Source organism: Furipterus horrens, unplaced genomic scaffold (assembly GCF_987537825.1).
Source record: "Furipterus horrens unplaced genomic scaffold, mFurHor1.1.pri manual_scaffold_5, whole genome shotgun sequence".
Classification (NCBI taxonomy): Eukaryota; Metazoa; Chordata; class Mammalia; order Chiroptera; family Furipteridae; genus Furipterus; species Furipterus horrens.
In genome coordinates, this window is record NW_028327175.1 from 30802044 (window position 1) to 30812049 (window position 10006).

Here is a 10006-nt window from a genome sequence, read left to right on the forward strand (position 1 = left end):
TTATCCATATCTAGCCTTTTTCTTCATTTGGATTTTAATAAACCTTAAACTCTATTTTTTTTTGTGGTTTAGAGACAGTAGATGGTAAAAGAAGGTCAGATATCAAACTCATTCATTCAACAATATTTACTAAGCAACTCCTGTGTTCCAGGCACTATTATGAACAAAAACCCCTATTTGTATGAAGCTTATATTTTCCCTACAAAACAATATATCCATTTTTACACACAAAACTAAGTAATAGATAGCTTAGAAACATAGATAGATAAATGTGTGTATGTTCGTATAGATGGTTAGAAGGATGGATGGCTAGATCAATAAGTAGGTAGATAGATAAATGATAGATAGATAGATCGACAGATAGAGAAACTGGCAGAAATATTCTTCTCCTTTTTCATTGTGTTTAACACCCATAGTTTGATCTGTAACCCAAGGGAAGAATTCTGTACATTACATTGAAATGCACATAGACATACAGGATTCTACTAACTATGTAATTGGAGGAGCCCACATTGGTCTACAGAGCTAAGAAGATCTCATAGTCCCTCTGGGGGACTGCCCTTGTGCATGGTCTGATCACATTGAACAAGTGTGGGAATGAATGTGAAATAAAGTGGGTCAGAGAAAGGCCCCTAAAGAGGTGGGCATGAGTTCAAGGAAGTGGCATTTCACTGCACTGGAGTTTGGTATGATGGGATAAATAGAGTGAATGTGACATCTCTTTTTCAGCTGTAAGCATTTGTAGTGGTCTGAACAGTGTCCCCCCAGAATGTGTGGCCGCCTGGAACCTCAGATTATGACCTTATTGGAAATAAGGTCTTTGCACATGTAAGTTAAAGATCTTGAGATGAGATCATCCTGAATTTAGGGTGGGCCCTAGATCCAATGGACTAGTGTTTTTATAATAACAGGAGAGAAATCACAGAGCAGCAGAGAAGACAATATAAACATGGCAGGGATATGTCTGCAAGCCCATAAATATCAAGGATTCCCCAGAGTGGCTATAAGTTGGAAGAAGCATGGAATAGGCCCTCCCCTGGAGCCTGTGCAGGGAGCACGGCTCCGCTGACACCTTGATGCAAATTTCTGGTTGAAGTTTTCTCTCTGATTGAGCTTGGAGAGGAATGGTTTGAATAGACACTGATAGCTGAAACCTGGGAGAAACCTGTTTGACATTAGGGGAGTTATATAGCCTCTCCATGTCTCAATTTCTCAACTGTTCCACGAACATAATAATACTACCAACTTCATAGGATCTATTCCAGGTGTGTGGTTATACTGGAGGTAGTATTCAGTTTGCAAAAAAAAAAAGGGGGGGGCGGATGTTGTTCCCAAAAAGAGACAAGCAAAACAGTAGATGTTAGTTGAATGCCACAAATACCAATTTTTTGATAGATGAAAGAACCTAAAATGTGTATTTACAATATCTAGACATGTTAATAACAAAGGTAAATGAGAAATAATTATGTTTTAGAGAACACACATATGCATAATTTATGAGAATATATCTATTTGAATTAGTTACGGTTTTAAAAAATGTCATCTACTAAATATAAACTCTTTTTGACTATTTGCCCATATACCATGCCACAGATAGTTAAGTTGCCTAGACTGAAAGCAGGAGTTTAGGTAAATTCAGAATAGGCTAAAGCTTTTGGTGACCCTGGGGCAGTGACCAGAAGGAAGGGAAGGTGATGAGGGGGCAGTGGGTAAGGGGCCTTACCCTCAGAAGTAAACCTGAAGAAGGACAGGACAAGCAGAGTGTAAGGGTAGGGTTGAAATTCTGATCTAAGGAAAAGAACTGACTAACCCCATGTTTTCCTGCAGGACACTCTTGCATTTCGCAGTTTGATCCTCTCCGGTGGGCCAGGAGGTAAATATGAGCCACCTTCATCTGGCATCAGCAGGGCACTCAGATTTTTGTTTTGTTTGTTTCTATTACTTGAAAGCTAGAGATGATCTAAACCATAAGGGATTATGTATTTCCACCAAGGTGGGAAAAGCATGGCATCTTAAGGTGTCCATACTGTCAAGTAGCCACATTTGTTTCTGTGGGTCAGAATGTTTTCTGCCAACACATCTTCTCTTGTTAAAGGAAGTTGGAGCTTTGAATCCACTGCCTGAGGGGTGCTAATAAATAATAGAAAACACCTCTCTTCTGCTTCTTTTTTCTTATCATATTAAACAAACATTATGGAGTTCCAAAAAACCTCCGCTGCCTTGCGGCATACCTCTTCAGGGGAAAGGCTAGGGGAGTAAACCCCAACAGAAAATCCGGAGCCGGAGTCCCTAAGGCGGTTTGACATTGTAGTCAACACCGGCAACTCCTGCGGTGCACCTGAAGCCAAGCTGTATTGACTCCGTCTTTCCCTTGGACCCTTCAGCTGCGAAGAGAGGGGGGGTCTGCTGCATGGGCAACAGCAGACCCTCCATATCACCCCGCCCAGGTTCTGTAGCTTCAGCTTCACTGGAGAGGACACTCCAGCGTCATCGCAAGATGTCGATTCAACACGGGAGGAGACAGATACCGTGTCACTCCCGAGTCGGACTGCACAGCCATTCTCGGCGGTGCAGATAGACTCTTAAGAAGCTACACCATCGTCTCTCGAGACGGACGGCTGCCGACGACGATGGAGTTCCCAAGAATTTGAACTGCTCTTTGCTTTCTTTTTTTTTTTTTTCTTTATATTTTGATCTTGTTAAATACTTTCAAGCAGCCCCTGACGCAGAAGACCACAACCGAGAGAGATGCTGGGAGTTTTCACTGATGTCTCAGGCTTATTTCCTTGTAAAAAATTAATTTCCATCAGTGGACAAGCTCTTTGTCTCAAGTCAAGTCTACTCTCAAGCAGTTGTAAATAAATGGGTTGGATGCAGACAACGAAGGCTTTATTGATAGTATTCAGAGTAGATTCAAACAGAATCAATAAATAAGTGATAAATGAATAAATGGCCTTTATTTTGAGCAAATGGAGAAAGAGAAACCTAACTTTGAGAGTGAGGAGAGGTCTGACTTCTCAATAAAGAGTTCCCATCAGTCAAGTGCATGACCCTATAACACAAAGCACTGGCTAGGGCCACAGATAAGGGTGCTGGATGACACCAAGTGGAGGGTAAGTCATCTTCCCAGAAAATCTAGCCAAATGAATTCCTGACCACAACCATGTTTTATTAAAAATTCAGAATGAGGGATGGGCCCCAGGTGCTGGGTACAAAGCCAAAGGTGTCTGCTATAGGCTTTGTTATATTTGTCACACATGGTGTTGGTAGAGTACAGAAGCTAATTAATTTTTTAGATATAGCTCTCTTGTTTCCAGTTCTAGTGTCAGTGAACCTTCTCAATTGCTGAAATCTCCAAAGCGTTACTTGTATTCTATAGTAGTGCTTATGTGGTCTAAATTTTTACATGTAAATCTTGACTTCACTTGGATATAAGGAGAGAGGTAGGATTTTCCAGTAAAGGGACTATGGAGGTGGGCCAGGGTTAAGACAGCTGCATCTGCTGTGGCCGCCCCTAGGGAGAAGCAGCAGTTGGAGCTGGACCCAGCCACCACTCCATTTTATTGATGGATGGAGGTACAGAAGGGGCAGAACAATGTAGCCAGACAGGGGAAGAGTGGAGAACAAGTGCCTGGATCTTTTTTAATTTTAATTTCTAGTCCCAAAGTTGTCAGCAACTCCCTGGCTGAACCCAATCTCAAGCCAGATTTCGAGGCAGTCTTGATGACATCTAGTCCAAGGGAGTCCACCACCAGGGCACAGAGCACAGCAGGGCAGGGCAGAAGAGGGGACCATAGTGGGTGAGACAGAATGCAGAATAACCACCACAGTAACTGATTGCCCTCAGTATTTGTGTACTTCTCCCCAACACCACCTCGGTCCCCTACTAATACATTCTGACGCTTACTCTGTGTCTGTCTGTGTGTTCCACTAAAATGGCCAGAGTGAAACAGATGATCTGATTAAAATTTGGTGAGTGTGAGAATTTGAATTCTTAAATTAGTCTCCATAAAACCATTTTAAAGGCTGAGAGAAGGTGTGGTCGAAAATTCTATTGTTTTCAAGACAGCTTAGTTGTGTCCATTCATTAATTCATCTACTCATCAATATGCATTGATTCCTTCTGCTGGCCAGAGAGACAGGCAGTGAGGACATGTCTCTGAAGCAGGCACTGCTCATACATGCAATGCAGGGATAAAACACACCATGTCCCCTATGATGGGGTCTCATTGAGGCGTCACCCTGGGTGGGGAGTTCATGGGGAAGTTCATTATTGTGGTATCTGGAAACACTCACAACGAGGATGATGGGATGCAAATGCCATTAGTATCTTGGAAACATCCACACCACTGATGCTATGAGCTCAGACTCCACTTGCTGATGCTGATTATAGGCCTTATGTTGAAGTTGTGGCTGTTCCTACATTGAGGGCACTCTCTGAAATGAAGAGCACAGGATTCTTGAGGCTGCAGAGGCCAGAGCCAGGCCCTGGAAGACACCAGGGACATGATATGGGAATGTGTGCTTCGGAAATCACTCAGAAAGAAACTCGGGGCAGCATAGCAGAGCAGAGGACTGAATATGTGCAGCCACCAGCTCTGTGACTCATACAGAACAGTTACCTGAGATCCTGTAGCTAAGACCTGATATTATCATAACCTCTCTTCATGTTCTCTCAACATAATTGAGCATCAACTCATTGTACTTAAAAAAGTATTTAAATGTAAAATGAATGTTCAGTAGCATCTAGTTTAAAAATTTGTATCTGTGAATGGCTTAGAGCAAAAGAGTCAATGAATAAATGAATGAGAATGAATGAGTGCTAGCTTCCATCCAAGCACAGACCAAAGTTTAACAGTCATAACTTTTCAAAACCATAAACTGGTTATTATGTATTCAAAATATTTAACTTTTCATGTAGGGATTAATTGCATTAATCTAAAAAATTATATTTGATTTGGAAAAGATTATTTAGAAGTATTTTGAATTGGTAGTCTCCAGAAAGATGTTTAGAAAATAATTTCAAAAGCTAACTCCTTTGTTTTGTTTGGGGTCATTATTCAATGAACTTTTAGATAGTGGGTTAGAGCAATTTAGAAAAAGGACAATTCCTGACTTTTGGCCAAGATGGAGGTGTAGACAGACACACTGCATCTCCCTCCACAACTAAGAAGGAATACAACTACCTCAAAACTAGAAACAACCAGAAGTTCCAGAAAATCAAACTGCATGGAAGTCGAGCAAATAAAGATATTAAGAAGAAATACTTATCCAGACAGGAGTGACGGCTCTACCTGGGATGTGGAGGAAAACAAACACAGGAGCCTGTCAGAATAAGGAGACAGAGAAGTATGGCCCAGAAGGGGAAATAGATCAAGGTTCCAGTGGGAGAACTAAGCGACGAGGAGATAGCCAGCTTAACAGATGAGAAGATAGACAACCTAACAAGTGCAGAATTCAAAACAATGGTGATAAAGATGCTCACAGGCTTGACAGATATGCTTGAGTATGGCAAATGCATAAGAGAAGAAGTGAAGGCTATGTTAAATGAAACGGAGGAAAATCCACACAAAACCAATGGTGAAGAGAAGGAAACTGGGGTTCAAATAAATGATTTGGAACATAAGGAAGAAAAAAACAGTCAATCAGTGCAAAATGACGAAGCAAGAATTGAAAAAAATAAGGAAAACTTCCCAAATTTTGCGAAGGAGATGTACATACAGGTCCTGGAAGCATGGAGGGTCCCAGGTGAGCTGGACCCAGAGGGACTACACCAGGACATATCATGATTGAGATGCCAAAGGTGAAAGATAAAAACAGAGTTCTGGTGGCAGCAAGAGAGAGGCAGAGAGTTGCCTATAAGGTGGTGCCTATAGGACTATCAGCTGATTTCTCAGAGGACAATTTGCAGGCAGGAAGGGACTGGCAAGAAGTATTCAATATGATGAAATGCAACCTACAACCAAGATTACTCTATCCAGCAAAGCTATCTTTTGTAATTGAAGGGCAGATGAAGTGCTTCCCAGACAAGGTGAAGCTAAAGGAGTTCATCATCACCAAGCCATCACATGAAATGTCAAAAAGACTTACTTAAGAAAAAGACAATAGAAACTATGAACACTAAAATGACAACAAACTCACAACTGTCAACAACTGAATCTAAAAAATAAAAACATAATCCAACTAAGCAAACCAGAATAGGAACAGAATCATAGGTATGGGGATCATTTGGAGGGTTATCAGCTAGGAGTGAGGAGAGAGAGAAAAGGGGAAATGTCGCAGTGACTAAGAAGCATAATTGATTGGTGAGAATAGACAAGGGGATGTTAAGAATAATATGGGAAAGGGTGAAGCCAAAGAACTTATATGCACGACCCATGGACATGAACTAAATGGGGTAGGATTGCTGGAAGAAAGGTGGGGTACTGGGCAGAGGGGAGCAAAGGGGAAAAATTGGAACTACTGTAACAGCATAATCAATAAAATATACTTTTAAAAAAGGACAATTTCTGCACTTAATGAATTTCTTCTTTCTTTATTGAGGATGCTAAGATTTGGAGAAATGATGTTGTGCTGTATTTTTCTGTGGTAAAGTGTAGTTTGTCCTGGACCTAGGGTGCTTACTCAGAGTAGAAGATTCCCTGTGGTGAGGAGCCTTACAATGAGACTTTGAGAGTGATCCTTCCTGGAGAAGAGGTGCTAGGAGCAATGTCTGGCTAACACCCATGACAGGACAACCAGACGTGGAAACCAATTAAGCTAAGGACAACAAAAACAGGGCTAGAGCATGAGAAAGTGAGAGCATTCTCTTTACGCACATCAATAAAGTGTTAGCAGAAATCTTTATAAATTAAACAAATATATTTTCTGGGTTACCTCACCAATTTCTAGACATAAACCAACACATTTTTAATAAATAGAAACCCATCATAGTGGGAGGTGGTGGTGACTGGTGCAATGTGATTCAGTGCAGACAAGACCAAACCATCACTTAATGTGAAATACATGGACAATTAAAGAACTTTAAATATTTGCTCAGTAAAAGATTATATCATGATTCTCTCATATATGGCAATCATAATTATGGTGCAAAAGGGAGAGTTTGATTTGATGGTCTGATTACAATTTGCTAGTTAAGGGTAACAAATTATAAAAACCATAATAACAAAATAAAAAACAACAACCAAACCTACCCAGAATCACCACCATTAATAAGGAATCTAAATTGGCATGAAGGAAGGGTCAGGAGAGACAGTCAAATGTAAAGTAAAGCAAGAGCACACTGAGAATTTTTTTCCCATGAAAAAGCTTGTGAAAGGACGTGCTTCCACAAATTAGGCTGGGCACTGTGCGGAGGATGCTGAGCAAAACAACCAAAAAAAAAACAGGTTAAGATGCTGAGCTGCCTTCTGTAGTACAGCACAGCTCACTCAGTCTCCTGCTCCTGCTGGTGCTAGAAACAAGGAGACTGTATGCAGTGTCCTCAATTACAGCCAACTTGTAACCAAATGCCCCTGTCCTTCCCGAGGTAGGAACTGGGTGAAACACTAACAAACACACCTGGTCTAGGTCAGGGGCGGAGCAGCGCAGGTCAGCAGCAAAATGACAAAACGCATTTCCCAGCAGAAGCTCAATGTTTTTGTCAAAATTAATATATTTAGCAAGGAAAACTCCCCACAGACCACCACCTGCTCACTGAGGTTGTTAGTTCTCTTGCACTTTCCAGATTGATTAAATCGAGTCACCAGATTAGTCTGGGAGGTTTACACCTGAATATTGGCTCCAGGTATTTGGCAGAGATTTTTTATGTGTCTTGGGAGAACAAGTGAAGATTCCTCTCCCTTCAGCTGGCCTGTAGAGTTGAATGGCAGGAGAAGATGATGTGCAGAAATCCCAAACTGCACATACTGGGCTGAAATCACGTGTGCAGTAAATACTGTGTGTTCATTTTTATGATTCTGTTCTAAAACGTTTAATATATTTCAGAGCTCAGAGTCCCAGCCATAGCTATGTATGCATATCCTACTGGAAAGCTTGTCTTCTCTTTTAAACCTTCAGGAAAAGAGTTGCATGTGATTTTTAAAAAGTGCATTTATATACAATTCATGTTTACAAATTTCAAGAAAACAAATTGAAACAGAAACATTTCATGGACATCTAACCACTTACTATGTATTATCTCTGGGCTTAATTGTCAGTGTGAGCAACAACCCAACAAAGGAGACAGGGGTCTCCCTTGCTGTGACCAGTGTTGAAGTCCATGCAGACATCTCTGCAGAATTCTACATTCTTGCAGGGTGCCCTTTTCCAAAAGGAGTAAAACACTGGTTGGACAATGTTTAACATTAAAAATAAAATAAATTTACTCATTCAACGTTCTTTGAGGTCTAAAGAAGTACAAGGTCTGTCCATAAAGTATCCAGTCATGTAATATGAAAAATAGAGGCATTTATTGAAGAAGAAAGAAGATATAAGAAACATTGTACAAAGGACAATGACACTTGAGTCCCCTTCCAAATAAGCACCTTGGCACCTCACATAGTTCTCCCAATTGCCATCAGCTGCCCCATCATATTTTCCTGAATCTCATTGATAGTCTAAAATCTCTTCCTTTTCAAAGGTGTTTTTAGTTTTGGGAAAAGCCAGAAGTCACAGGGCACCAAATGTGGGCTGTAGGGGGCTGAGTCACCTGGATGATTTGATGTTTCACCAAAAAACTCTGCATGAGATTTAATGTATGAGCAGGTGCTTTTTTGTGATGAAGCTGTCAATCATCAGTTGCCCATAGTGGTGGCCTTCTTAATCATCCGATAGTTTCCTAGGAGGAATATTCAAGCTTAATGCAAAATTTGATGAAGATTTGTCACTCTACTTCCTCAGTCATTTTGAACATGAACGCTACACAATACACATGCTCACTCAATGGTGTCTACCACCCCCACTGACTAGTACAGTGAAGTTGTCATTGTTCACACATGAGCATTCCAGTTCACTCTCTTTGGCTGCCAGGTTACATCAATATCATGCAAACTGTTCTGATTATATTAACAATGGCTGGAATTTTTCTGGACAGACATTGTATATACTGTAATAATAACAGCTAAGAGCTATTGCACATTTCTATGAGCCAAGTGCTGTTCCAAGTCACTTATATCTATTACAAACCAATGAAGTAGGAGCAATTATTATTCTGATCTTAGAGATAAGAAACTGAGGCACAGAGAAGCAAAAGGATGTGAACCAGACCATGAGTTGAGTAATTGGCAGAACAGGTGTATTGGGACTAAATGGCTCCAGAGCTCTGCTCCTTAACACAACAACTGTGCAGCCTGTTTGTGTCCATGGTGGGTGAGATAGAGATCCTCCCTGAACCCCAGTGATTCACATAATCTTCTCGAGTTCATTCTGACTTCCCTACTCAATCCTTCTAAGGTGGTTTCTAAGACAAGACTCAGCTAATATGTCCCCATAGCTCTTTGTCCTTAGTTCTTTTCTTCTCTTGGTCATGTGGACTATGATGTGGCACCAGGAAGACTTCCCTTGTCTTCTTGAGGATGGCTTGGTCTTCTCTCACTATGTAGAAAGCCTTTCTCCATTTACCACATCAAGGAGCATGGGTGCATTTTTGGTAACCCTCAAAATCAATCTCACTTTCTTGTACTCACACCTTTCCAGTACAGAGGTGGTATCTGGGGACCAAGCTACCCACAACCTGGATGCAGAGATGTCTGTGTGACCACTGACCTGACTAGTTGGGTAGTGATTAGGAGCTGCCCAGAGAACTGAGGAGTCTCCTGAGAGAGAACTCAATTTGAAGAAAGGATATAAGGAAGCCTAAGTCTTCAGAAGGAAGGCCTCAGTCCCTTGAGTGATGAGGGTATCTGAGTCCAGCTTGGGTTTATCACTTTGAGAAGTCTCTGGCCCAGTTCCTCATGAACTGGGTCCAAAGAGGGTGGGTAAGAGCTTTGTTATTAACACAAGCAGCGAGAGTGCTATTAGGGGTGAG

The 10006-nt window shown here is 41.2% G+C and overlaps 1 long non-coding RNA gene across 1 annotated transcript; it reads left to right on the forward strand.

Annotated features, from left to right (window-relative positions):
* Positions 1 to 321: 321 nt before the first annotated feature.
* Positions 322 to 2150, forward strand: LOC150008330 (uncharacterized). Its single transcript, XR_016511293.1, has 2 exons — positions 322 to 828; positions 1828 to 2150. It is a non-coding gene; the product is annotated as an uncharacterized LOC150008330 (long non-coding RNA).
* Positions 2151 to 10006: the final 7856 nt, after the last annotated feature.